The following is a 15,544-nucleotide window of genomic DNA, read 5'->3' as shown; positions in this document are numbered from 1 at the left end:
TTTATCATTTTAGCCACTGTTAAGTGTATAATTCAGTGACATTAAGCGCATTTGCATTGCTGTGTAACCAACACAACTTGTATCATCAGAATGTTTCATCATCCTAAACTGAAACTTCATAATTATTAAATAATAACTTCCTAAGCTCCCCTCTCCATCCCCTAGAAACTACTATTTTATTTTCCTCTCTATGAATTTGACTATTCTAGGTACCTCATATAAGTGGGATCATACTATTTAATCTTTTGTGTTTGGCTTATTTTACTCAACATAATATTCCATTTTATGTTTATATCACATTTTGTTTATCCATTCATCTCTAGATGGACATTTGGGTTGTTGTCATCTTGTGGCTGTTATGACTGATGTTGCTATGAACATGGGTGTATAAATATCCTAGTCCATGCTTTAAATTTTTTGGGAGTATAAACCTAGAATTTAACTTGCTGGTACATATGGTAATTCTGTGTTTAATTTTTTGCAGAACTTCCATACTGTTTTCCATAGTAACTATATCATTTTATATTCCCAACAACAATGAACAAGAGTTCTAATATCTATACATCCTCACTAACATTTGTTGTTTTCCATGTTTTTTATAATAGCCATCCTAATGTATGTGAAGTGGCTTTGATTTGTATTTCCATAATGATTAATGATGTTGAACATCTTTTCAAGTACCATTGGTCTTTTGTATATTTTCTTTGGAAAATATTTATTTAAAGTATTTTGGCTATTTTTTCATTGGTTGTTTTTTGTTCTTCTTGAGTTTGGGGAGTTTTATAAGTTTGGGGTATTAACTCATTAACAGATATATAATTGGAAAATGTCTCCTCCCATACTATGGGCCATCTTTTCATTTTGCTGATAGAGTATTTTGATGCACAAAAGTTTTTAATTTTCATGAAGTTCAACTTATTTTTTTTCTTTTGATGCCTATGCTTTGGTGTCATATCCAAAATCATTGCTACATCCAGTGTCAGGAAATTTTTTCCTGTGTTTTCTTCTAAGATTCACTGTTCACTTGTCTTCATTTTTTTTTCCTTTTTCCTCCTCAGATTAACAATTTCAAATGACCTATCTTCAGGCTTGCTGATTTTTTCCTCCTCTCTCTCTGAGTCTGTTGTTGAATCCCTATAATGAATTTTTCATTCAGTTATTGTATTTTTCACCTCTAGAATTTGTTTGTCCTTTTTTTTATAATTTCTATCTCTTTTTTGATATTCTCATTTTTTTCATATGTCATTTTCCTGATTTCCTTTAATTCTTTGTCTGTTTTTCTGTAGCTCTTTGAGTATATTTAAGACATTTGTTTTAAAGTCTTTGTCTAGTAAGTCTTATGAATGTGTTTCTTCAAGTATGGTTCCCGGAAGATTGTTTTGTTCCTTTTAATAGGCCATGTTTCTCTGTTTTCTTGTATGCTTTGTGATCTTTGTTGAAAATTGGGCATTTGAAAAAATAGCCACTTCTTCCAGTCTTTGCAGACTGTTGTAGAAGACTTTTACTAATTATTAAGCCTCTGAGCCTTGAAATCAGCCCAGAGTGAAGACTTCAGTTCTTCCGAGGTTGTTGGGGCATGTATCCCATCTGGGCCTGTGTGTGTGCTTCTCTTTCTCTCTCTCTCTTTTTTTTTCCCCCAATTTTACCCAGCTGCTTTTAAATTAATTTGCCAAAGGGTCTCCCCTCACAGCCTCTTTTGGGGACTTAGATAATTTATATAATCTCTTACACCCAGGCATCCGTGGATCTACACTCCCGTTGTGGTTTTCGTGTGCTGGGGTACCCGTCTCTATGTTCTATGGATTCCAGCCTGAGATCCAATCTATACTGACATTTTCTATCCAAGCTCCAAGTCAGATGGACAGAAATCAGTCCACTGGGCAGTCCACAGACAGACCAGAAAGCTTTAAGCAAGTTTTACTTTGCTCCTTCCATCTCAAGGGAGGGAACCAGGAAGTGCACCACTTCCTCCTGACTGTACCATACTGTTCCAGGGAAGGGGTAGGATCAAGGTCAAGCAAAAACAACAAAAAATTTCTTATCCCTTTTTTTTTTTTTTTTAAAGATTTTATTTATTTATTTGAGAGAGAGAGAATGAGAGACAGAGAACAGGAGAGGGAGGAGGGTCAGAGGGAGAAGCAGACTCCCCGCTGAGCAGGGATCCTGATGCGGGACTCGACCCGGGGACTCCAGGATCATGACCTGAGCCGAAGGCAGTCGCTTAACCAACTGAGCCACCCAGGCGCCCCTCTTATCCCTTTTAATGCGCTTTTTTTTTTTTTAAATTGGGCATTCACATGCTTCCTATAAATTTATGACTCATTTCCAGAGCTTCTATACAGTTATTTTAGTGAGTCTGCAGTTGTTTATTTGATGTTTCTCAAAAGAGTAGAACAAGCATCTGGAGCTTTCTACTCTGCTATTTTGTTGACATCACTCCTGATGAGAGTTTTATTTTGATTTGTTTTTGGTATTTATTCTCTTTGGTGTTCTTTAAGCTTTTTGGATTTATAGTTTGGTGTTTTTCTTTAATTTTGGAAACTTTTGGCTATTATTCTTTGAAGTATTTTTTCTGTTCTATTCTCTCTTCTTCTTATGTTATTCCAATTAGATGTATGTTTGTATCTTTTGAAATTGTTCCACAGTTCTTGGATGTGCTAGTTTGTTTTTTTTCCTTCTTCATCATCGTCTTTTCTTTTTTTGTCTTTGCATTTCAGTTTGTTATGCTTGTGTTGACTGATTTTCTAATTCACTGACACCTTTCTCTACTATGCTTCATCTAATGATGAGTCTGTCAAAGGTATTCTTTCTTTATTTCTGTTACTGTGCTTCTTTTTTCTAGAATTTACTTTTGATTCTTAGCTTCCATCTCTGCTTACATCACCCCTTTATTCTTCCATGTTGTACATTTTCTCTATTAGAGCCATTAGTATATTTGATATAGTTTTTAAAAAAGTTCTCAGTCTGGTAATTTTTCTTTTAAAGATTTTATTTATTTACTTAATGGAGAGAGAGAGACAGCACAAGCAGGGGGAGCAGCAGGCAGAGGGAGAAGCAGGCTTCCCACTGAGTGGGGAGCCCAATGCGGGACTCAATCCCAGGACCCAGAGATCATGACCTGAGCCGAAGGCAGATGCTTAACCAACTGAGCCACCCAGGTGGCCCATCAGTCTGGCAATTCTAATATGATGATTGTTCTATCTCTTTATATTGAGCCTTTCTTGCCTTTTGGTATGATTTATAATTTTTGGTGAAAGCATGATATGATGTGTTAGGTCATAGGTACTGAGATAAAACGCATTTAATGTGATGATTTATGTTAATCGGTCCAGGAGTTGGGCTATGTTCAATATTTATTTTAACTGTGAGAACCAGGCTTTGAATTTCTATAGTGTCCTTGTTTTTATCCCTACTTTTAGTTTTGGTGGTTTCCTATATACTGTTTCTAGAGAGAGTGTAAGTCTTGCAGATTTTTCAGCTTTAATCCATTGTTATTTCCCTTCTGATTTACTTTCATCTTCAAACTACTTCTTACCACTAAACCAGATGGGCTACCAGGTATGGATGAAACCTTAGGCTCCTTACAGAGAAAACTGGCATTAAACTTCTCCATGAGGTGTGTAATTGGCCAGTGAGAAAAGTAATGAAAGGTAGCAGATTCATTCCTTCATGAGCTGTGTATTGGGATATCTTTGAACTTCAGGCAATATTTAGAATCTATTTGTTTGAAGTCTGGGTCTTTGTCACTCTCTGTAATAGATTCCTACATTGAAGATCACTGATAATTTTGCCTATGTGCATTCATGCCTTTGGTGGGAGTCCCCAAGACCACCCTCAGGCTCTGTGATTCATTGTAAAGACTCACAGAAACTTATACTTCTGGTTGCAGTATATTACTGTGAGAAGATACAGATTAAAATCAGCAAAGGGAAAAGCGATATGAGGCAAAGTCCATGAAAAACCACGTATAAGTTTCTGGGTGTCTTTGCCCAGGGGAGTGGCAACAACAATGTATGACAATATATATGAAGTGTTAACAGCCAAGGAAGCTCACTTGAGCCATGATGTCCAGTGTTTTTACTGGGGTTCACTTCTATAGGCATGTGGTACTTGTGGGACTGATCTCAGCTACTCAAATTCCTGCCTTACAGAGCAAAAACAGGCCTTCTCTATAAACTACATATGTTAGCATAAACTATCTGATGGAACTGGCCCATCCCCTGAGGCATACAAAAACAGTCATTCACCATAAAAGGCATTGTTAGCATAAATTATCTCATCAAAGTGGTATGCTATGATGTAAGGCCTCAGGCATACAAAAACATTCATTTTAGGCAGACTATTACAAGGGCTCAAAGTTCTTCTCCCAAGGGCCTATCCTGAAGATAAGCCTTCCTAGCAAATGTGAAGGGTTTCAATAATCCAGGTCAGCTGATTCTTCTCCTTTCCTCCACAATGCCTTTATGTATTCCCTCCCATATTGACTCTGTGCTTGGCCATGTGACTTGCTTTGGTCCATATTAAATCAGCAAATAAGACATAAGTAGTGGGCTTGATAAGTGCTTGTGCTTATCTTCTTGGAATGCTGCTGCTGTTAAGAGGACAATAAGAAGCATATGTGAGAGAAATTTTCATCAATTCCATCTATTTGAGGTGAGCTCAGTCAACCCACCAATTATGAGAAATAATGACTTGTTTTTGTTATAACCTGGTATGTTTTGGAGTAATTCATTATATAGCAAAAGACAACTGATGCACAAATTGATTCCAGAAGTTTCACCAATCCCAGAAGGGAGGTGATTGATCAGACTAAGTCTACTCTGTCTATTCTACCATTGAAGTAAAAAGAATTAGATAACACTGAATTCATAGCACAGTAGTAATAATGTCTTGTCAGGACAGAAAAAAAAAAAGATAAGAATAACTGAAACACAAAAAAAACAGGCTATCAAGTGTGAAGTGGTAAACTGTTTGGGAGGAATGTACAGATATTGATGAACATGGATGTAAAAATTTCTAGGGTGATCTCTAAACAAGTACAGAGGACGAGTAAAATAAAAATATCCAACAAAAGACAGAAATAAGGAAAAAATGTAAAAATCCGAGACAAAAAGCATAGAATAAGATAGTCAAAATAAATCAAATTATATTAGTAATTATAAATGATTAGGTAAAATGCTTCAGTTCAGTTAAAAGATAAATGGATAAAAAAATCAACTATATGCTGTTTAAAGAAATGCAAAAAGTAGGAATAATGAAAGATTCAAAATAAAAAGATTAGAAATACAGCTGGGTAAATAAAAACCAAAAAAACCTGATAGCTATATGTATACAATACAAAATAGACTTTAAGGCAAAAGGCGCTACTAGAGAATCAACTCCTTGAGATCTTAGGTTGTCTGATGTTGGCATAAATTATATCCTAGATAAGTGATCATTATCAGTGGTTAGATGCACAGAGTACTTTTATATTTCAGAATATATTAGACTTATATCAAGTGTTTTTGTTAATTTTTAAATTTATTCTGTCATAGGATACATTTCTGTAAAATATATACCAAAATAATGTCCTGCAATCTGGTATAAATATAAACCACCTACTGTACATTTTGATCAATTTATTAAAAGCCTGGGTTAGTGGCAGCAATTACTGTTGAGAGTTGAATTTCCTTGAGTGATGAAATAATTTATTCTAGAGCAAGAATTAACCCTTTTATCTATATCTTTGATAATTCAAAGGAGACAAAATAATTGAGGATTTTAATATTTTAAAAATTAAATCTGGTATAGATTGACTAAAAACTTCTTAGAAAGGTTCAAATATCAATTCATAAGATTTAATATTCTCAATAGAAAAAGAACTCTATAGATGTAAAATAAAATCATGAGACTCTTATTTTCAGGCCAGCAGCCATAAAAGCATGATAAACTTCAAAATAATAGGTTTTAAAACCCATTAGAGACAAAAACTTAAATGAACTGAAATCCAGGAAGTGAGGAGCCCATTATAGGAAAGGAAAGAACCACAGCTCCTCTCATCTTTGGCAGAACTGTTGAAAGAGGAGGAATACACCATAGATCGGGAAAAGAGAAACCAGTCAAAATTTGAATCAAATTTTAATGACCACATGTGGGCTGGTTTGAAAGATTAGACTTTCTAGTCACAGAGCAAGTGTCCACCTGTGACATTTTGTTTCTATAGGTCTTTAATGAGAACGAAATGAAGGAGACAAAAAAGGAAAGCTCAATAGGTACAAGGCAGCTACCGCCCTAAGTCAGGGAGGAGGACAAGGGAGCTGAGATAGATCTCTGGAGACACTCAGAGAATCAATTGCCAACACTGGGGGGCTGGAGGGTAGCTGAGAAAAACCCTACTGGGACACGTGAAGCTTTCTAGGAGTATAGGGCTGCTGTCCAGGAAGACTCAGGTAGATAGCAGGACTGAAAGTCTCAGAAAACAGGGAGCATGACTGAAGAGCAATAGTGATTTCTCTGTTATCCAAGAAGCAGGCAGCCAGATTGGAACACAAATTGAGAGTAACTACAGCCAGATGGCTCAAACACAGGTAAATCTGTGGAATCACACAAGTTCTCAGATCAAAGGCCCTGACAAGAGAAAAATCCTGACCCTGCTCAAAATATTTGAAGTCCGTGGTGAAATGAATCAAACTAAAATTTAAAAAGCTTAGACACAGCCTCATTCTAGATCAAATTGACTTAGATCCACCACTATGGTAGCTAGACTGACAAAAGAAAGTCTGCTGGGACTTACTACTTCAGTCCCCACTGGTCTTTAATAGAAATGTGTGGCATATAAAAAATAAATTGTAACACATGAAAGGAAGGAAAGAAGGATGGATGGTTGTAACTCAAAGCCAAGAAAGGTAATAGTCGGGGCAACTTGGTGGTTCAGTGGGTTAAGCGTCTTCCTTTGGCTCAGGTCATGATCTCAGGATACTGGGATCCAGGCCCATGTCAGTCTCCCTGCTCAGCAGGCAGAAGTCTGCTTCTCCCTCTTCCTCTGTTCGTGTGCTCTCTCTCTCTCAAATAAATAAATAAAATCTTAAAAAAAAAAAAGTGCAATAGTCAATAGAAGCAGACTAAAAGATGGCCCCAACAGAATTATCTGATAGGGATATTTAAATTAATTATGAAAAAATGGTAAGAATCTAGAAGGAAAATTGTGACAATTTTATAAAAAGAAACTTTAGCAGAGACTTAATCTAATGGAAATGGAAATTTCCAATAGCCAAATAGAGAGGCTAGAAGTAAAAAATATGATTTTAGAAATGGAATATTAAATGTATTTAACAGAATATGGAACACAGCAAATGAAAGATAAGTGAAATAGAAGAAAGATCAATAGAAACTATACAAAATGAAGAAGAGAATAAAAAGTGAAAAGGGACAAAATAGTCAAGATCTATAAGGCAATAAGAAACAGTCTAACTTATGTATTGCTGGACTCTACGGGGACAAAGAAATCTCTGAGGAGATAATGTGAGAGGTGTTTCAAAACTCAATAAAAGATATGAACCCACAGTCCAAGAAATTCAGCAAACCCCAAGCAGAGCAAATACAGACAATAACAACAATAGAAAAACCTAAGCGTATTACGGCCAACCTGCTAAAAATCATACGTAAAGAAGAAATTTCAAAAGTAGTAAAAAAAAAAAGAGACCTATTACATACCTGGAAAAGTGAAAGGAAATGATAATGAAATATCCTCATAAATAATGAAGACCAGATGTCAGATGGACACCGTTAGAGCACTAAAAGTAAAAGCTGTCCATCTAAATTTTGTATTGAACCAAAATATTCTTCAAAAATGGAGGAAAAATAATGGCATTCTCAGAGAGACAAGAGCTAAGAGCTCTCTATAACAACTGATGTTAAAAAGTTCTTTAGACCAAAGGATAATGAATGAATGATACCAGATTTGATTCCAGATCTTTACCAAGGAATGAAGAACATCAGACCAAGTAAATATTGAGAGGGTCAATGTAAAAGACATTTTAGTACCTTTGTTTTTTTTTTTTATAAGATTTTATTTATTTATTTATTCATGAGAGACAGAGAGAGAGAGAGGCAGAGGGAGAAGCAGGCTCCCAAGGAGCAGGGAGACCGATGTGGGACTCGATCCCAGGACCCCGGGATCATGACCTGAGCCGAAGGCAGACGCTCAACCATCTGAGCCACCCAGGCGCCCACATTTTAGTACCTTTGTAAAGGTCTCTCTCTCTCTCTCTCCCACTCCTCTTCTCTCCTTCTGTGTATGTGTGTAATTACATTTCTCTAATAAAATATTGACTATTTAAAGCAAAAATAATAAGGTAGTGGGAGGTTTATAGCATATGTAGCAGTAAAATATAAGACAAAAGATGCACAAAGGCAGGGGATGGATAATTAAAATCACACTGTTTTAAGGCTCTTACCCTATTTGTGAAATAGTAAATGTTATTTCAAATGTCTTTGTAAATCTTCTGAGATGATAAGCTGGATCTTTACTAGGAGTGCTCTTCACATCCCTACCTGTGGGAGGAAGGGGCTGAGACAGGACTGGGGAGGGGGAGAAGATTCAGGAGCAAGAACCAATATAAGCCTCCAGCTACTTCATGTGTGTTTTAGAACTGGCATAGTTCTCACATTTGTTCTGGGTTGGGATGAGGGAGCGGACCTTTTCACCCCTGAGATGAGCAGTCTTTAGATGCTGACTGCCCCTGCAAGCAAACATGAGTTTTGAAGAGGCAGTTTTATTTAGCTGAGGCCATCCTGAGGGTAACTGACAGTGAAAGCCATCTTACAGATGTACTTCCAATAGCTGGGGTAAACTAACGCTTCATGAATCTGGTGCTGCAACAAGACATCTGCTAAGATAGATGTGTGTCTTTGTACCGGCTTGGAGAACTTGCTGGAAGTACATACACCTGGGTCTTCATATTGTCATTTTAGGAGGTTGGAATGGGGAGTATGTGGGTGGAAATATTAATTTTATCTTTATATATCTTTCCATTTTTTAATCTCTTACAGAGTTTACCTTTAACAATGTTAAAATTTATAAAGTCTCGCATTTTTTGCATTCGATGCTGATTATATTTTCTAAAGACAATGGTCATCATTATACCAATCAGAATTTAAAGGAAAATAAGAATATTTCCTCAGCAAGTTTATTGAATCTGAAAGATTTTTTCTATATTCAGTACATCAGATTTTCTTCTCATTTTTAAAGCTGTGAGTGGGTGAAAATACTATTCTTGCTACCTTAGTTGCCAACCAATGATATGTCTCTTTGAGCAGAAAACCAATTAGTAGTTATTCTTATTCTGTGGTTGGATGTAAGAGTGCTTTCATATAGAAAAACAACACACAGAAAGTGCACTATTAGCCAATAATAGATTTTGCCTTTGGCTTAAGGTAGTTCCTGATCATAGTCTCAGTCCTTACTTGAGTTTGATTTCTAGCTTTGTGCATTTCACTTCTTTTAAACTGGTAATAGTGAATTGGAGGATTTATGAAGAAAACTAGTCATAGTCCAAGAAGGGAAACTGGAACAGGTGCATGATTTTCTCTATCAAAGGTATGTTACTGTTCTTCTGTTTTCTTCAATTTTTAAAGAGTTACGATGGGCAAATGTAGAAACAACTTGGTTTTAGGGCCAATACTTATTGTTTTGAAGGGAAATTTGATAAGACAATAACTGTGATGGCTGTGAATGGATTTTTGAGCAAAAATCATGGATAGCTATTTCTGCAACACAAGGAATATACGAAAATTGTTTGTGTGTTGGTAAGACAACTTGTGTTCTTACTAAGTGTTACTGAAGGCCAAGCATTTATCAGCCACAATTTCTCTTACCTAAGAGGCAGATGTCCTCGTTCAAAGTGTATGAATGTAAGCTGTTTTTTTTAAATCATATAGTTTCTGCAAAGCAGCCATTCAAAGTGCAGCCAATATCATATCAGTAGATTTTGAGATATTTTAATTTTTAAAAGGTAATAGAATTTCTGTATTTTCTGTGGCAAATTAACATCACCATATACCACCTCAAATGCAATATTGATTATATCACTTTATAAAATCTCCTCCCTGAGGTTTAAGTTACTGACTTTAGTATCTTATTGGTCTGGTAATTGCATTTCAATTTGTTTTGGGAAACGATGCCTGGATTAATTGAGTCAGTATAAAGTTGGTGGTAAACAATAATAGGAAATATTTGTCTGTTCAAGTGCTGTTATTGCCTTTAACCATTTTGAATTATTAAACAATCCAAATCAATATTGCTCACTTATTTTTAATAATGAGTTCAATGACATGAAAGTAAACAGTTTTAGAAAATGACTTTCTTTTTGAAGCCCGGCACATGTTGCTATGTATGCAGAGTGCAAAGTGAACTGCAGCAGCTTTTGGCAGTTTTAAAACTGTTGTTAATTAACTTTTCTGCTCAGGTTCCTGTAAGCTCAACTGTAGTTGATGAGTTATCATGCTACAGCCAATAAATCCTGAAGTAATTTCATAAACATAGTTATTTAACCTAAATTGGATTCTCCATCAATTGAGACAAGTCAATTTTTAAATGCCATAGTATTGTGTTTTAATAATACTGCTTTATGCTTATATTGGTTTACACTTAAAGTACTTAACATTTATGCATTTTGATATTTCTGCAAAGAACTAAAATAGGAATCTTATTAATGGTAATATGTGTGGACTCTATGCTTAAAATACATTTATTTACCAGAATTGGTATGTAACAAGGATGTACTGTGTGGTTTTTGATGCAAAGCAAAGTGAAGTATGAATCCGGAGCTCTCAGCTGTAGTTTCAACTCTACCACCTATAATTAGCATGAAATCCAACAAGTCATGTAATTTACTAAGGCTCAGTTTATGCCTTGGCAAGTGGAAATAATGTATCCAATTCTTACAAAGATATAGGGTTCATGTATCAGAAGTGCCTTATAAAATATAAAGGATTTTATAGACACTGAAGATTATTCTTATTGTCTATTATTTTTCTTTTTTATTAATTCAAATTTGTTAAATTCACATTCTATATTTCTTAAAGTTATGTTTCATATACCTATAATGGCTTCAAATTGTTTTCTAAGGTTACCATGGATTGTATGTATTTTTTCTTAATTTGATATTTAATATGATTTGCTTCTATATTCATAAAATACATGTAGAAAATGATCGACTAGAGAGTATAATATGCAAAGAAGATTGCAGGTTAAATAAAACTGTTAAAAGTAGAATATTTGATTCTAAAAGAATTTTAGGAGTGGTGACTCCTTTCTTGTTAGTTTGATCAATGTGTAAATATACCTTTGGTTATTTATATGGAATATGTGCTTAAAATACATGCTATAACTGGATAAAGAAAGTAAAATTCTACTGAAACCCTAATTTGCTATTTTCTGAAAAAAAATGGGATGGGAGGGAGATTAATGTATTTAGTTTCTGGATAGCTATTTATCATGCTAAGCCTGACTAAATAATTAATTCATTTATTAATGCAGCTATTAATTGACTATATGTTGACTCTATTGACTGTATGTTACGTATTCGTTGCTAGTGCTGACGCTGCAAGGATATGAAAGAGTGCTTCTGCTCCCGGCTACTCCCAGAACAATGGGAGAAGCCAACGTGTGAGAGATGATGACGACAATGTGTTGTGCGCTGTAATAGGCACATGTCTAAAATGTCAGAGACACATCAGGAAAGGTATAACTGAGAATGTTGGGAAGCCTTCCCAGAGGATAGATATTTGGATCTAGTATTAGCTGGTTGATTTTACATAAAGACTTCTTCTGTTTTTATCTCTATTCTCACTTTTTTTTTTTTCCCAGTGAAAGAGATTTCAGTACTATACTTTATTTCTCTAAGTCCTTATTACTAATTCTCAATGCTCTGCTTACATCACCTCATAGAATTTTAGGTTATGCAGTGATCCCCTGCTTTGACATTATCAGTTTACAGAGAGTGAAGTAGATGCAAGCCTCAGAACTGTTCTTGGAAGGTGGAGGGCATTCTGACTTTAGTCCAGGGCATTACTTCTCCTCACACATCTATTTTTACATTATGTTCTTTTTTTTTTTTTAAAGATTTTATTTATTTATTTGAGAGAGAGAGAATGAAAGACAGAGAGCATGAGAGGGAGGAGGGTCAGAGGCAGAAGCAGACTCCCCGCTGAGCAGGGAGCCCGATGCGGGACTTGATCCCGGGACTCCAGGATCATGACCTGAGCCGAAGGCAGTCGCTTAACCAACTGAGCCACCCAGGCGCCCCTTTACATTATGTTCTTAATTCCATCCAAATTCAGAAAGCATACGAAAGTCACACATATATGTAATTTATGTTTTTATTTTATGTATTCATTATTTGTATCCAGCCTCAAATCTACTTTTGGTTGACGTAAGTTGATGAAGGATTTTCAGAGAGAGAGAGGGGGAAGGACAGTGAAAGAGGGGAAAAAGAGGGGAGAGATGGAGAGAGAGAGGGAAGGCATGGGGAGGGAAATGGTGGGGGAAAGGAGGGAGGGAGGAAGGGAGGGAGAGAGAGAGATAGAGAGAGATGTTTACATTATTCACTATAGGCAACAAAGCAATTCACTGGATGGGTAATACTGAAAAAAAATTCTGTGCTTACATGGGAAAATATAATTTGTCTTGTTGGATTTGTAAAGGTTGCTCGCGAACAGAATTATTTCTCAAACACCTACTCTGAACCAGACTACAATTACATTTCTAAGGATTCAGAGACAGCACTGTATGAAATAGGAAACATTAAGTGTGAAATTGTGGTGGTGGTGAAAGCTTTACCAATAGTTTAAGATATATGTAAGTTCATTTGTGTCCCAATGCTGTTTTTTCTCAGAGGTTGTCTACCTTTCTGTCCTGATCCTTCCACTGATTTTTGCGGTCAATGTAAGCAGAGATTCCTTTTGTGCACGGATTCTTCATTTTATAGCAATTAACTTGGCCATTTAACAATGCTATAGTTGAAAGAAAAATATTGTCAACTTTTCATTAATTCCATGAATCTCACAGAGCCCCAATAAGGAGTTCTTGATGCCCTGCTGGGAAGTGACTAGGTAACCCCATTTAAAGCCCCTACTCGATGCAGGTTCCAGACTCGGTTTTATTCCCTTTGCTTGCCTTTCAGCAGCTAATATTCTACCTTAAGATGACAATTTTAGGTCATAGAAATATCAGTTCTTAGTCGTTCTGATCTTTTTTAGTTCGTTTTATTCTCTTGGAGGTGGTGATTTATAGTGGGTCAAACACTGACCTTGGATCCAAAGCCAGTTTTTTTCTCTAGATCAAAATAATTACTTCTATGCCCTCCTATTCTGAGTTTTGTTTTGAGATCATTATTTCTATCCAATCCATGTTCACTGGTGATAATTAGAGATTTATCTTTTTGAAATAAAATTTGGTTCCATTTTTTTATAGATTTTATTTATTTATTTGAGAAAGAGAGAGAGAGCAATAGAGAGAGCATGAACAGGGTGGAGGGCCAGAGGGAGAGGGAGAAGCAGGCTTTCCGCTGAGCAAGGAGCCTGACATGCGGCTCAATCCCAGGATGCTGGGATCATGACCTGAGCTGAAAGCAGACGCTTTAACTGACTGAGCCACCCAGGTTCCCCTCTTCTGCTATTTTTAAATGAATACCAAACTTCACCAGGGACTTTTAGACAATGCCAGTTTTATTTTGTGCTGATTATTTCCTACCAAGACTAATTACTCCTGACATTAATATTTCTTATTTTCCACGTCATTTGTTAAGACTCTATTTTTTTCTCTATAACATAGTATACTAGGTAATGATTTAGGCAATTTGTTCTGTTTTCTGTTGGAAAGGATAGGCCAATAATATCCATTATGGATTGTGTAAATTAAATTTATATTTCACGAATTTGTGAACAAATTGTGAGACATTCTTCTCAGATATTCTAGAATGTTCTATCATCCATGTTACTGATTCAGTTCTTCCATATATTTTTGGTCACTTAGTAAGTTAATAGTTAAAATTGAGTATTGTTTTCTCTGTGTTAGACCTTATGCTGTGTTTCCATGCATTATCTCCCATTTGATTCTCATAGTGAAACAATAACCCTGTAGCAGTAATAAACCTGTAAGGGTTCCCTATTTATAGAAAAGAAACTGAGGCAGAATGAGGTTAAACCATTTGCACATGTCATAGGCAGGTAGGTTGTGGAGCCAGAGTTGGCACTGAGGCAGTGTGATTCTAGGATTGGTCTCTTCACTCTTCCCTGTATTACCACATCAGCAGAAGGAAAGGCCTTGTACAAATGGAAGAATCAGGGGCACCTGGGTGGCATAGTCAGTTAAGCCTCCTACTCTTGGTTTCAGCTCAGGTCATGATCTCATGGTCGTGAGATCGAGCCCTACGTCAGGCTCTGTACTCAGTCTGGAGTCTGCTTGAGATTCTTTCTCTCCCTCTCCCTCTGCTTTTCCTGCTTGTGCTCACCCTGTCTGTCTAAAGTAAATACATAAATCTAAAAAAAAAAAAAAAGGAAGAATCAAAGAGGTGTATTTTTAGTGTATATATTAAGTAAAATAGTTATATATTATCCATACTGTTTTATAGTCTGTTTTTATTCTCTACCTAGAAATCTATCTAAACATTTTTTTCTACATTAGGGTAAATACTCCTCTCTAACATGATCTAATAATGATATCATAAATATCAAAGTATTAATAAACCAAATTTACTTAACTATTCTCTACTTTTGCATATTTATATTGCTCTTAATTTTTGATATCATAGAAAGATTAATACATGTTGTTGCACAAATGTCTTAGCTTAGATTGCTATACCAAAATAGTATAAACTGGATGTCCTATAAACAACAGAAATTTATCTCTCACAGTTATGAAGGCTGGAAGTCCAAGATCAGGGTATCAGCATGGGCAGGTTCTAGTGAGAGCCCTCTTCCAGATACAGACTGCCAACTTTATGCATCCTCACATGGAGAGCTTTTGAGTTAATCTAAAGAAAAATTCTCTTGGGTGGGTCTCTGATATAATCCAGTGAAAGCTCTTAAAAGAGAATCTTAGGCCCTCCCTGTGTTCAGAGATGTTTTCCTGTTGACCTTGATGAAGGAAATCACTGTGACTTCTGCTGCAAGAAAATGATTCTGCCAACAACCTGAATGACCTCGGGCAGATTCTTCCCATCTTAAGCCTCCAGGTTAGAGCATAGTGCAGTGAACATCTTGATGGCAGTCTGTAGAACCCTGAGCAGAAGACCCACCTAAGCCATGCGTGGATTCTTGACCCATGGAAACCTCAGTAATTGTGTGTTGTTTTAAGCCATTAAGTTTGTGGACCCAGTGGTGTCAGTCCCAGTCAGAGTTTGAAGTCTAGACAATCTGATAGTATGAGTCCTGGTCTGAGTGTAGGAGAAGACCGGTGTCCCAGCTCAACAGTCAGAAAGGGAGTGAATTCTTCCTTTCTCAATGGTTTGGATAATATCCACCCCACCCACATTAGGAAAGATAATCTGCTTCATTCAGTCTA

General features: G+C 36.1%; 1 long non-coding RNA gene across 7 annotated transcripts in view; it reads left to right on the top strand.

Annotated features, from left to right (window-relative positions):
- Window positions 1-9,374: 9,374 nt before the first annotated feature.
- LOC115941089 (uncharacterized) overlaps window positions 9,375-15,544 on the top strand; it is a 187,397-nt gene continuing 181,227 nt past the window's right edge. For all 7 annotated transcript variants that reach the window (XR_004075819.2, XR_014143241.1, XR_014143240.1 and 4 more), the window contains exon 1: window positions 9,375-9,577. This is a non-coding gene — a long non-coding RNA (uncharacterized LOC115941089). The remainder of the gene's footprint in view (window positions 9,578-15,544) is intronic.

The sequence above is a fragment of the Leptonychotes weddellii genome, chromosome 2 (assembly GCF_054177405.1).
Source record: "Leptonychotes weddellii isolate Sample4059 chromosome 2, ASM5417740v2, whole genome shotgun sequence".
Classification (NCBI taxonomy): Eukaryota; Metazoa; Chordata; class Mammalia; order Carnivora; family Phocidae; genus Leptonychotes; species Leptonychotes weddellii.
This window is presented reverse-complemented; position numbering and strand designations above follow the sequence as displayed.